The 14291-nt window shown below is 40.1% G+C and overlaps 1 protein-coding gene across 2 annotated transcripts in view; it reads left to right on the top strand.

The window, feature by feature from the left end:
- The window catches only part of stpg2 (sperm-tail PG-rich repeat containing 2), a 591496-nt gene that overhangs the window by 127849 nt on the left and 449356 nt on the right, over positions 1-14291 (top strand). The gene's annotated exons all lie outside the window — the stretch shown is intronic.

Raw genomic sequence — 14291 nt, 5'->3', positions numbered from 1 at the left:
TCCATATACACACCACACTATGAAAAGCTCATTCCATATACACACCACATTCTGTGAAAAGTTCATTCCATATACACACCACACTCTGAAAAGCTCATTCCATATACACACCACATTCTGTGTGAAAAGCTCATTCCATATACACACCACACTTGTAAAAGCTCATTCCATATACACACCACATTCTGTGAAAAGCTCATTCCTTATACACACCACACTCTGTATGAAAAGCTCATTCCATATACACACCACACTCTGAAAAGCTCATTCCATATACACACCACATTCTGTGTGAAAAGCTCATTCCATATACATACCACACTGTGTGAAAACTCATTCCATATACACACCACACTCTGTGAAAACTCATTCCATATACACACCACTCTGTGTGAAAACTCATTCCATATACACACCACACTCTGTATGAAAAGCTCACTCCATATACACACCACACTCTGAATAGCTCATTCTATATACACACCACATTCTGTGTGAAAAGCTCATTCCATATACACACTACACTCTGAAAATCTCATTCCATATACACACCACACTCTGTGAAAACTCATTCGATATACACACCACACTCTGTGAAAAGCTCATTCCATATGCACACCACACTCTGTGAAAACTCATTCCATATACACACCACCCTCTGTGAAATGTTCATTCCATATACACACGACACTCTGTGAAAAGCTCATTCCATATACACACCACACTCTGTGAAAAGCTCATTCCATATACACACCACACTCTGTGAAAAGCTCATTCCATATACACTCCAGAGTCTGTAAAAAGCTCATTCCATATACACACCTCACTCTGTGTGAAATGCTCATTCCATATACACACCACACTCTGTGAAAAGCTCATTCCATATACACACCACACTCTGTGAAAAGCTCATTCCATAGACACACCTCACTCTGTGAAAAGCTCTTTCCATATACACACCACACCCTGTGTGAAAAGCTCATTCCATATATACACCACACTCTGTGTGTAAAGCCCATTCCGTATACACACCACACTCTGTGAAAACTCATTCCATATACACATCACACTCTGTGAAATGCTCATTCCATATACACACCACACTCTGTGAAAAGCTCATTCCATATGCACGCCACACTCTGTGAAATCTCATTCCATATACACACCACACTCTGTATGAAAAGCTCATTCCATATACACACCACACTCTGAAAAGCTCATTCCATATACACACCACACTCTGTGAAAAGCTCATTGCATATACACATCACACTCTGTGTAAAAAGCTCATTGCATATACACACCAGACTGTTGTGAAAAGCTCATTCCATATACACACCACACTATGTGAAAACGCATTCCATATACACACCACACTCTGAATAGCTCATTCCATATACACACCACATTCTGTGTGAAAAGCTTATTCCATATACACACTACACTCTGAAAATCTCATTCCATATACACACCACACTCTGTGAAAACTCATTCCATATACACACCACACTCTGTGAAAAGCTCATTCCATATGCACACCACACTCTGTGAAAACTCATTCCATATACACACCACACTCTGTGAATTGCTCATTCCATATACACACCACACTCTGTGAAAAGCTCATTCCATATACACACCACACTCTGTGTGAAAAGCTCATTCCATAGACACACCTCACTCTGTGAAAACTCATTCCATATACATACCACACTCTGTGTGAAAAGCTCATTCCATATACACTCCAGAGTCTGTAAAAAACTCATTCCATATACACATCACACTCTGTGAAATGCTCATTCCATATACACACCACACTCTGTGAAAAGCTCATTCCATATACACACCACACTCTGTGAAAAGCTCATTCCATAGACACACCTCACTCTGTGAAAAGCTCTTTCCATATACACCACACCCTGTGTGAAAAGCTCATTCCATATATACACCACACTCTGTGTGTAAAGCCCATTCCGTATACACACCACACTCTGTGAAAACTAATTCCATATACACATCACACTCTGTGAAATGCTCATTCCATATACACACCACACTCTGTGAAAAGCTCATTCCATATGCACGCCACACTCTGTGAAATCTCATTCCATATACACACCACACTCTGTATGAAAAGCTCATTCCATATACACACCACACTCTGAAAAGCTCATTCCATATACACACCACACTCTGTGAAAAGCTCATTGCATATACACACCACACTCTGTGAAAAGCTCATTCCATATGCACGCCACACTCTGTGAAATCTCATTCCATATACACACCACACTCTGTATGAAAACGCATTCCATATACACACCACACTCTGAATAGCTCATTCCATATACACACCACATTCTGTGTGAAAAGCTTATTCCATATACACACTACACTCTGAAAATCTCATTCCATATACACACCACACTCTGTGAAAACTCATTCCATATACACACCACACTCTGTGAAAAGCTCATTCCATATGCACACCACACTCTGTGAAAACTCATTCCATATACACACCACCCTCTGTGAAATGCTCATTCCATATACACACCACACTCTGTGAAAATCTCATTCCATATACACACCACACTCTATGAAAAGCTCATTCCATATACACACCACACTCTGTGAAAAGCTCATTCCATATACACTCCAGAGTCTGTAAAAAGCTCATTCCATATACACACCTCACTCTGTGTGAAATGCTCATTCCATATACACACCACACTCTGTGAAAAGCTCATTCCATATACACACCACACTCTGTGAAAAGCTCATTCCATAGACACACCTCACTCTGTGAAAAGCTCTTTCCATATACACACCACACCCTGTGTGAAAAGCTCATTCCATATACACACCTCACTCTGTGAAAAGCTCATTACATATACACACCACACTCTGTGAAAAGCTCATTCCATATACACACCACACTCTCTGAAAAACTCATTCCATATGCACACCACACTCTCTGAAAAACTCATTCCATATACACACCACACTCTGTGAAAACACATTCCATATATACACCACACTCTGTGAAAAGCTCATTCCATATACACACCACACTCTCTGAAAAACCCATTCCATATACACACCACAGTCTGTGAAATCTCATTCCATATACACACCACACTCTGTATGAAAAGCTCATTCCATATACACACCACACTCGGAAAAGCTCATTCCATATACACACCACACTCTGCTTAAAGCTCATTGCATATACACATCACACTCTGTGTGAAAAGCTCATTGCATATACACACCAGACTGTTGTGAAAAGCTCATTCCATATACACACCACACTCTGTGAAAACGCATTTCATATACATACCACACTGTGAATAGCTCATTCCATATACACACCACATTCTGTGTGAAAAGCTTATTCCATATACACACTACACTCTGAAAATCTCATTCCATATACACTCCACACTCTGTGTGAAAAGCTCATTCCATATACACACCGCACTCTGTGAAAACTCATTCCATATACACACCACACTCTGTGAATAGCTCATTCCATATACACACCACACTGTGAAAACTCATTCCATATACACACCACACTCTGTGAAAAGATCATTCCATATACACACCACACTCTGTGAAATCTCATTCCATATACACACCACACTCTGTGAAAAGCTCATTCCATATACACACCACACTCTGTGTGAAAAGCTCATTCCATAGACACACCTCACTCTGTGAAAACTCATTCCATATACATACCACACTCTGTGTGAAAAGCTCATTCCATATACACTCCAGAGTCTGTAAAAAACTCATTCCATATACACATCACACTCTGTGAAATGCTCATTCCATATACACACCACACTCTGTGAAAAGCTCATTCCATATACACACCACACTCTGTGAAAAGCTCATTCCATAGACACACCTCACTCTGTGAAAAGCTCTTTCCATATACACCACACCCTGTGTGAAAAGCTCATTCCATATATACACCACACTCTGTGTGTAAAGCCCATTCCGTATACACACCACACTCTGTGAAAACTAATTCCATATACACATCACACTCTGTGAAATGCTCATTCCATATACACACCACACTCTGTGAAAAGCTCATTCCATATGCACGCCACACTCTGTGAAATCTCATTCCATATACACACCACACTCTGTATGAAAAGCTCATTCCATATACACACCACACTCTGAAAAGCTCATTCCATATACACACCACACTCTGTGAAAAGCTCATTGCATATACACATCACACTCTGTGTAAAAAGCTCATTGCATATACACACCAGACTGTTGTGAAAAGCTCATTCCATATACACACCACACTATGTGAAAACGCATTCCATATACACACCACACTCTGAATAGCTCATTCCATATACACACCACATTCTGTGTGAAAAGCTTATTCCATATACACACTACACTCTGAAAATCTCATTCCATATACACACCACACTCTGTGAAAACTCATTCCATATACACACCACACTCTGTAAAAAGCTCATTCCATATGCACACCACACTCTGTGAAAACTCATTCCATATACACACCACCCTCTGTGAAATGCTCATTCCATATACACACCACACTCTGTGAAAAGCTCATTCCATATACACACCACACTCTGTGAAAACTCATTCCATATACACACCACACTCTGTGTGAAAAGCTCATTGCATATACACACCAGACTGTTGTGATAAGCTCATTCCATATACACACCACACTCTGTGAAAACGCATTCCATATACACACCACACTCTGAATAGCTCATTCCATATACACACCACATTCTGTGTGAAAAGCTTATTCCATATACACACTACACTCTGAAAATCTCATTCCATATACACACCACACTCTGTGAAAACTCATTCCATATACACACCACACTCTGTGAAAAGCTCATTCCATATGCACACCACACTCTGTGAAAACTCATTCCATATACACACCACCCTCTGTGAAATGCTCATTCCATATACACACCACACTCTGTGAAAATCTCATTCCATATACACACCACACTCTATGAAAAGCTCATTCCATATACACACCACACTCTGTGAAAAGCTCATTCCATATACACTCCAGAGTCTGTAAAAAGCTCATTCCATATACACACCTCACTCTGTGTGAAATGCTCATTCCATATACACACCACACTCTGTGAAAAGCTCATTCCATATACACACCACACTCTGTGAAAAGCTCATTCCATAGACACACCTCACTCTGTGAAAAGCTCTTTCCATATACACACCACACCCTGTGTGAAAAGCTCATTCCATATACACACCTCACTCTGTGAAAAGCTCATTACATATACACACCACACTCTGTGAAAAGCTCATTCCATATACACACCACACTCTCTGAAAAACTCATTCCATATGCACACCACACTCTCTGAAAAACTCATTCCATATACACACCACACTCTGTGAAAACACATTCCATATATACACCACACTCTGTGAAAAGCTCATTCCATATACACACCACACTCTCTGAAAAACCCATTCCATATACACACCACAGTCTGTGAAATCTCATTCCATATACACACCACACTCTGTATGAAAAGCTCATTCCATATACACACCACACTCGGAAAAGCTCATTCCATATACACACCACACTCTGCTTAAAGCTCATTGCATATACACATCACACTCTGTGTGAAAAGCTCATTGCATATACACACCAGACTGTTGTGAAAAGCTCATTCCATATACACACCACACTCTGTGAAAACGCATTTCATATACATACCACACTGTGAATAGCTCATTCCATATACACACCACATTCTGTGTGAAAAGCTTATTCCATATACACACTACACTCTGAAAATCTCATTCCATATACACTCCACACTCTGTGTGAAAAGCTCATTCCATATACACACCGCACTCTGTGAAAACTCATTCCATATACACACCACACTCTGTGAATAGCTCATTCCATATACACACCACACTGTGAAAACTCATTCCATATACACACCACACTCTGTGAAAAGATCATTCCATATACACACCACACTCTGTGAAATCTCATTCCATATACACACCACACTCTGTGAATTGCTCATTCCATATACACACCACACTCTGTGAAAAGCTCATTCCATATACACACCACACTCTGTGTGAAAAGCTCATTCCATAGACACACCTCACTCTGTGAAAACTCATTCCATATACATACCACACTCTGTGTGAAAAGCTCATTCCATATACACTCCAGAGTCTGTAAAAAACTCATTCCATATACACATCACACTCTGTGAAATGCTCATTCCATATACACACCACACTCTGTGAAAAGCTCATTCCATATACACACCACACTCTGTGAAAAGCTCATTCCATAGACACACCTCACTCTGTGAAAAGCTCTTTCCATATACACCACACCCTGTGTGAAAAGCTCATTCCATATATACACCACACTCTGTGTGTAAAGCCCATTCCGTATACACACCACACTCTGTGAAAACTAATTCCATATACACATCACACTCTGTGAAATGCTCATTCCATATACACACCACACTCTGTGAAAAGCTCATTCCATATGCACGCCACACTCTGTGAAATCTCATTCCATATACACACCACACTCTGTATGAAAAGCTCATTCCATATACACACCACACTCTGAAAAGCTCATTCCATATACACACCACACTCTGTGAAAAGCTCATTGCATATACACATCACACTCTGTGTAAAAAGCTCATTGCATATACACACCAGACTGTTGTGAAAAGCTCATTCCATATACACACCACACTATGTGAAAACGCATTCCATATACACACCACACTCTGAATAGCTCATTCCATATACACACCACATTCTGTGTGAAAAGCTTATTCCATATACACACTACACTCTGAAAATCTCATTCCATATACACACCACACTCTGTGAAAACTCATTCCATATACACACCACACTCTGTAAAAAGCTCATTCCATATGCACACCACACTCTGTGAAAACTCATTCCATATACACACCACCCTCTGTGAAATGCTCATTCCATATACACACCACACTCTGTGAAAAGCTCATTCCATATACACACCACACTCTGTGAAAACTCATTCCATATACACACCACACTCTGTGTGAAAAGCTCATTGCATATACACACCAGACTGTTGTGATAAGCTCATTCCATATACACACCACACTCTGTGAAAACGCATTCCATATACACACCACACTCTGAATAGCTCATTCCATATACACACCACATTCTGTGTGAAAAGCTTATTCCATATACACACTACACTCTGAAAATCTCATTCCATATACACACCACACTCTGTGAAAACTCATTCCATATACACACCACACTCTGTGAAAAGCTCATTCCATATGCACACCACACTCTGTGAAAACTCATTCCATATACACACCACCCTCTGTGAAATGCTCATTCCATATACACACCACACTCTGTGAAAATCTCATTCCATATACACACCACACTCTATGAAAAGCTCATTCCATATACACACCACACTCTGTGAAAAGCTCATTCCATATACACTCCAGAGTCTGTAAAAAGCTCATTCCATATACACACCTCACTCTGTGTGAAATGCTCATTCCATATACACACCACACTCTGTGAAAAGCTCATTCCATATACACACCACACTCTGTGAAAAGCTCATTCCATAGACACACCTCACTCTGTGAAAAGCTCTTTCCATATACACACCACACCCTGTGTGAAAAGCTCATTCCATATACACACCTCACTCTGTGAAAAGCTCATTACATATACACACCACACTCTGTGAAAAGCTCATTCCATATACACACCACACTCTCTGAAAAACTCATTCCATATGCACACCACACTCTCTGAAAAACTCATTCCATATACACACCACACTCTGTGAAAACACATTCCATATATACACCACACTCTGTGAAAAGCTCATTCCATATACACACCACACTCTCTGAAAAACCCATTCCATATACACACCACAGTCTGTGAAATCTCATTCCATATACACACCACACTCTGTATGAAAAGCTCATTCCATATACACACCACACTCGGAAAAGCTCATTCCATATACACACCACACTCTGCTTAAAGCTCATTGCATATACACATCACACTCTGTGTGAAAAGCTCATTGCATATACACACCAGACTGTTGTGAAAAGCTCATTCCATATACACACCACACTCTGTGAAAACGCATTTCATATACATACCACACTGTGAATAGCTCATTCCATATACACACCACATTCTGTGTGAAAAGCTTATTCCATATACACACTACACTCTGAAAATCTCATTCCATATACACTCCACACTCTGTGTGAAAAGCTCATTCCATATACACACCGCACTCTGTGAAAACTCATTCCATATACACACCACACTCTGTGAATAGCTCATTCCATATACACACCACACTGTGAAAACTCATTCCATATACACACCACACTCTGTGAAAAGATCATTCCATATACACACCACACTCTGTGAAATCTCATTCCATATACACACCACACTCTGTGAATTGCTCATTCCATATACACACCACACTCTGTGAAAAGCTCATTCCATATACACACCACACTCTGTGTGAAAAGCTCATTCCATAGACACACCTCACTCTGTGAAAACTCATTCCATATACATACCACACTCTGTGTGAAAAGCTCATTCCATATACACTCCAGAGTCTGTAAAAAACTCATTCCATATACACATCACACTCTGTGAAATGCTCATTCCATATACACACCACACTCTGTGAAAAGCTCATTCCATATACACACCACACTCTGTGAAAAGCTCATTCCATAGACACACCTCACTCTGTGAAAAGCTCTTTCCATATACACCACACCCTGTGTGAAAAGCTCATTCCATATATACACCACACTCTGTGTGTAAAGCCCATTCCGTATACACACCACACTCTGTGAAAACTAATTCCATATACACATCACACTCTGTGAAATGCTCATTCCATATACACACCACACTCTGTGAAAAGCTCATTCCATATGCACGCCACACTCTGTGAAATCTCATTCCATATACACACCACACTCTGTATGAAAAGCTCATTCCATATACACACCACACTCTGAAAAGCTCATTCCATATACACACCACACTCTGTGAAAAGCTCATTGCATATACACATCACACTCTGTGTAAAAAGCTCATTGCATATACACACCAGACTGTTGTGAAAAGCTCATTCCATATACACACCACACTATGTGAAAACGCATTCCATATACACACCACACTCTGAATAGCTCATTCCATATACACACCACATTCTGTGTGAAAAGCTTATTCCATATACACACTACACTCTGAAAATCTCATTCCATATACACACCACACTCTGTGAAAACTCATTCCATATACACACCACACTCTGTAAAAAGCTCATTCCATATGCACACCACACTCTGTGAAAACTCATTCCATATACACACCACCCTCTGTGAAATGCTCATTCCATATACACACCACACTCTGTGAAAAGCTCATTCCATATACACACCACACTCTGTGAAAACTCATTCCATATACACACCACACTCTGTGTGAAAAGCTCATTGCATATACACACCAGACTGTTGTGATAAGCTCATTCCATATACACACCACACTCTGTGAAAACGCATTCCATATACACACCACACTCTGAATAGCTCATTCCATATACACACCACATTCTGTGTGAAAAGCTTATTCCATATACACACTACACTCTGAAAATCTCATTCCATATACACACCACACTCTGTGAAAACTCATTCCATATACACACCACACTCTGTGAAAAGCTCATTCCATATGCACACCACACTCTGTGAAAACTCATTCCATATACACACCACCCTCTGTGAAATGCTCATTCCATATACACACCACACTCTGTGAAAATCTCATTCCATATACACACCACACTCTATGAAAAGCTCATTCCATATACACACCACACTCTGTGAAAAGCTCATTCCATATACACTCCAGAGTCTGTAAAAAGCTCATTCCATATACACACCTCACTCTGTGTGAAATGCTCATTCCATATACACACCACACTCTGTGAAAAGCTCATTCCATATACACACCACACTCTGTGAAAAGCTCATTCCATAGACACACCTCACTCTGTGAAAAGCTCTTTCCATATACACACCACACCCTGTGTGAAAAGCTCATTCCATATACACACCTCACTCTGTGAAAAGCTCATTACATATACACACCACACTCTGTGAAAAGCTCATTCCATATACACACCACACTCTCTGAAAAACTCATTCCATATGCACACCACACTCTCTGAAAAACTCATTCCATATACACACCACACTCTGTGAAAACACATTCCATATATACACCACACTCTGTGAAAAGCTCATTCCATATACACACCACACTCTCTGAAAAACCCATTCCATATACACACCACAGTCTGTGAAAACTCATTCCATATATACACCACACTCTGTGTGAAAAGCCCATTCCGTATACACACCACACTCTGTGAAAACTGATTCCATATACACACCACAGTCTGTGTGAAAAGCTCATTGCATATACACATCACACTCTGTGAAAAGCTCATTCCATATGCACACCACACTCTGTGAAATCTCATTCCATATACACACCACACTCTGTATGAAAAGCTCATTCCATATACACACCACACTCTGAAAAGCTCATTCCATATACACACCACACTCTGTGGAAAGCTCATTGCATATACACATCACACTCTGTGAAAAGCTCATTCCATATACACACCACACTCTGTGTGAAAAGCTCATTGCATATACACATCACACTCTGTGTGAAAATCTCATTCCATATACACACCACATTCTGTGTGAACATGTCATTCCATATACACACCAAAGTCTGTGAAAAACTCATTCCATATACACACCACACTCTGAAAAGCTCATTCCATATACACACCACATTCTGTGAAAAGCTCATTCCATATACACACCACACTCTGTATGAAAAGCTCATTCCAGATACACACCACACTCTGAAAAGCTCATTCCATATACACACCACATTCTGTGTGAAAAGCTCATTCCATATACACACCACACTCTGAAAAGCTCATTCCATATACACACCACATTCTGTGTGAAAAGCTCATTCCATATAAACACCACATTCTGTGAAAAGCTCATTCCTTATACACACCACACTCTGTATGAAAATCTCATTCCATATACACACCACACTCTGAAAAGCTCATTCCATATACACACCACATTCTGTGTGAAAAGCTCATTCCATATACACACCACACTGTGTGAAAACTCATTCCATATACACACCACACTCTGTGAAAACTCATTCCATATACACACCACTCTGTGTGAAAACTTATTCCATATACACACCACACTCTGTATGAAAAGCTCACTCCATATACACACCACACTCTGAATAGCTCATTCCATATACACACCACATTCTGTGTGAAAAGCTCATTCCATATACTCACCACACTCTGTGAAAAGCTCATTCCATATACACTCCAGAGTCTGTAAAAAGCTCATTCCATATACACACCTCACTCTGTGTGAAATGCTGATTCCATATACACACCACACTCTGTGAAAAGCTCATTCCATATACACACCACACTCTGTGAAAAGCTCATTCCATAGACACACCTCACTCTGTGAAAAGCTCTTTCCATATACACACCACACCCTGTGTGAAATGCTCATTCCATATACACACCTCACTCTGTGAAAAGCTCATTACATATACACACCACACTCTGTGAAAAGCTCATTCCATATGCACACCACACTCTCTGAAAAACTCATTCCATATACACACCACAGTCTGTGAAAACACATTCCATATATACACCACACTCTATGAAAAGCTCATTCCATATACACACCACACTCTCTGAAAAACCCATTCCATATACACACCACAGTCTGTGAAAACTCATTCCATATATACACCACACTCTGTGTGAAAAGCCCATTCCGTATACACACCACACTCTGTGAAAACTCATTCCATATACACATCACACTCTGTGAAATGCTCATTCCATATACACACCACACTCTGTGAAAAGCTCATTCCATATGCACACCACAGTCTGTGAAATCTCATTCCATATACACACCACACTCTGTATGAAAAGCTCATTCCATATACACACCACACTCGGAAAAGCTCATTCCATATACACACCACACTCTGTTTAAAGCTCATTGCATATACACATCACACTCTGTGTGAAAAGCTCATTGCATATACACACCAGACTGTTGTGAAAAGCTCATTCCATATACACACCACACTCTGTGAAAACGCATTTCATATACATACCACACTGTGAATAGCTCATTCCATATACACACCACATTCTGTGTGAAAAGCATATTCCATATACACACTACACTCTGAAAATCTCATTCCATATACACACCACACTCTGTGTGAAAAGCTCATTCCATATACACACCGCACTCTGTGAAAACTCATTCCATTTACACACCACACTCTGTGAATAGCTCATTCCATATACACACCACACTGTGAAAACTCATTCCATATACACACCACACTCTGTGAAAAGATCATTCCATATACACACCACACTCTGTGAAATCTCATTCCATATACACACCACACTCTGTGAATTGCTCATTCCATATACACACCACACTCTGTGAAAAGCTCATTCCATATACACACCACACTCTGTGTGAAAAGCTCATTCCATAGACACACCTCACTCTGTGAAAACTCATTCCATATACATACCACACTCTGTGTGAAAAGCTCATTCCATATACACACCGCACTCTGTGAAAACTCATTCCATATACACATCACACTCTGTGAAATGCTCATTCCATATACACACCACACCCTGTGAAAAGCTCATTCCATATGCACACCACACTCTGTGAAATCTCATTCCATATACACACCACACTCTGTATGAAAAGCTCATTCCATATACACACCACACTCGTAAAAGCTCATTCCATATACACACCACACTCTGTGAAAAGCTCATTGCATATACACATCACACTCTGTGTGAAAAACTCATTCCATATACACACCACACTCTGTGAAAAGCTCATTCCATATACACACCACACTCTGTGTGAAATGCTCATTCCATATACACACCACACTCCGTGTGAAAAGCTCAGTCCATATACACACCACACTCTGTGAAAAGCTCATTCCATATACACACCACACTCTGTGAAAACTCATTCCATATACAGACCACACTCTGTGAAAAGCTCATTCCATATACACATCACACTCTGTGAAATGCTCATTCCATATACACACCACACTCTGTGAAAAGCTCATTCCATATACACACCTCACTCTGTGTGAAAAGCCCATTCCATATACACACCACACTCTGTGTGAAAAGCTCATTCCATATACACACCAGACTGTTGTGAAAAGCTGATTCCATATACACACCACACTCTGTGAAAACGCATTCCATATACACACCACACTCTGTTTAAAGCTCATTGCATATACACATCACACTCTGTGTGAAAAGCTCATTGCATATACACACCAGACTGTTGTGAAAAGCTCATTCCATATACACACCACACTCTGTGAAAACGCATTTCATATACATACCACACTGTGAATAGCTCATTCCATATACACACCACATTCTGTGTGAAAAGCATATTCCATATACACACTACACTCTGAAAATCTCATTCCATATACACACCACACTCTGTGAGAAAAGCTCATTCCATAGACACACCACACTCTGTGAAATCTCATTCCATATACACACCACACTCTGTGAATTGCTCATTCCATATACACACCACACTCTGTGAAAAGCTCATTCCATATACACACCACACTCTGTGTGAAAAGCTCATTCCATAGACACACCTCACTCTGTGAAAACTCATTCCATATACATACCACACTCTGTGTGAAAAGCTCATTCCATATACACACCGCACTCTGTGAAAACTCATTCCATATACACATCACACTCTGTGAAATGCTCATTCCATATACACACCACACTCTGTGAAAAGCTCATTCCATATGCACACCACACTCTGTGAAATCTCATTCCATATACACACCACACTCTGTATGAAAAGCTCATTCCATATACACACCACACTCGGAAAAGCTCATTCCATATACACACCACACTCTGTGAAAAGCTCATTGCA

This window comes from Hypanus sabinus, chromosome 3, assembly GCF_030144855.1.
Source record: "Hypanus sabinus isolate sHypSab1 chromosome 3, sHypSab1.hap1, whole genome shotgun sequence".
Taxonomy (NCBI): domain Eukaryota; kingdom Metazoa; phylum Chordata; class Chondrichthyes; order Myliobatiformes; family Dasyatidae; genus Hypanus; species Hypanus sabinus.
The sequence above is the reverse complement of the archived record's forward strand: the minus strand, read 5'-3'. Positions and strand labels throughout refer to the sequence as shown.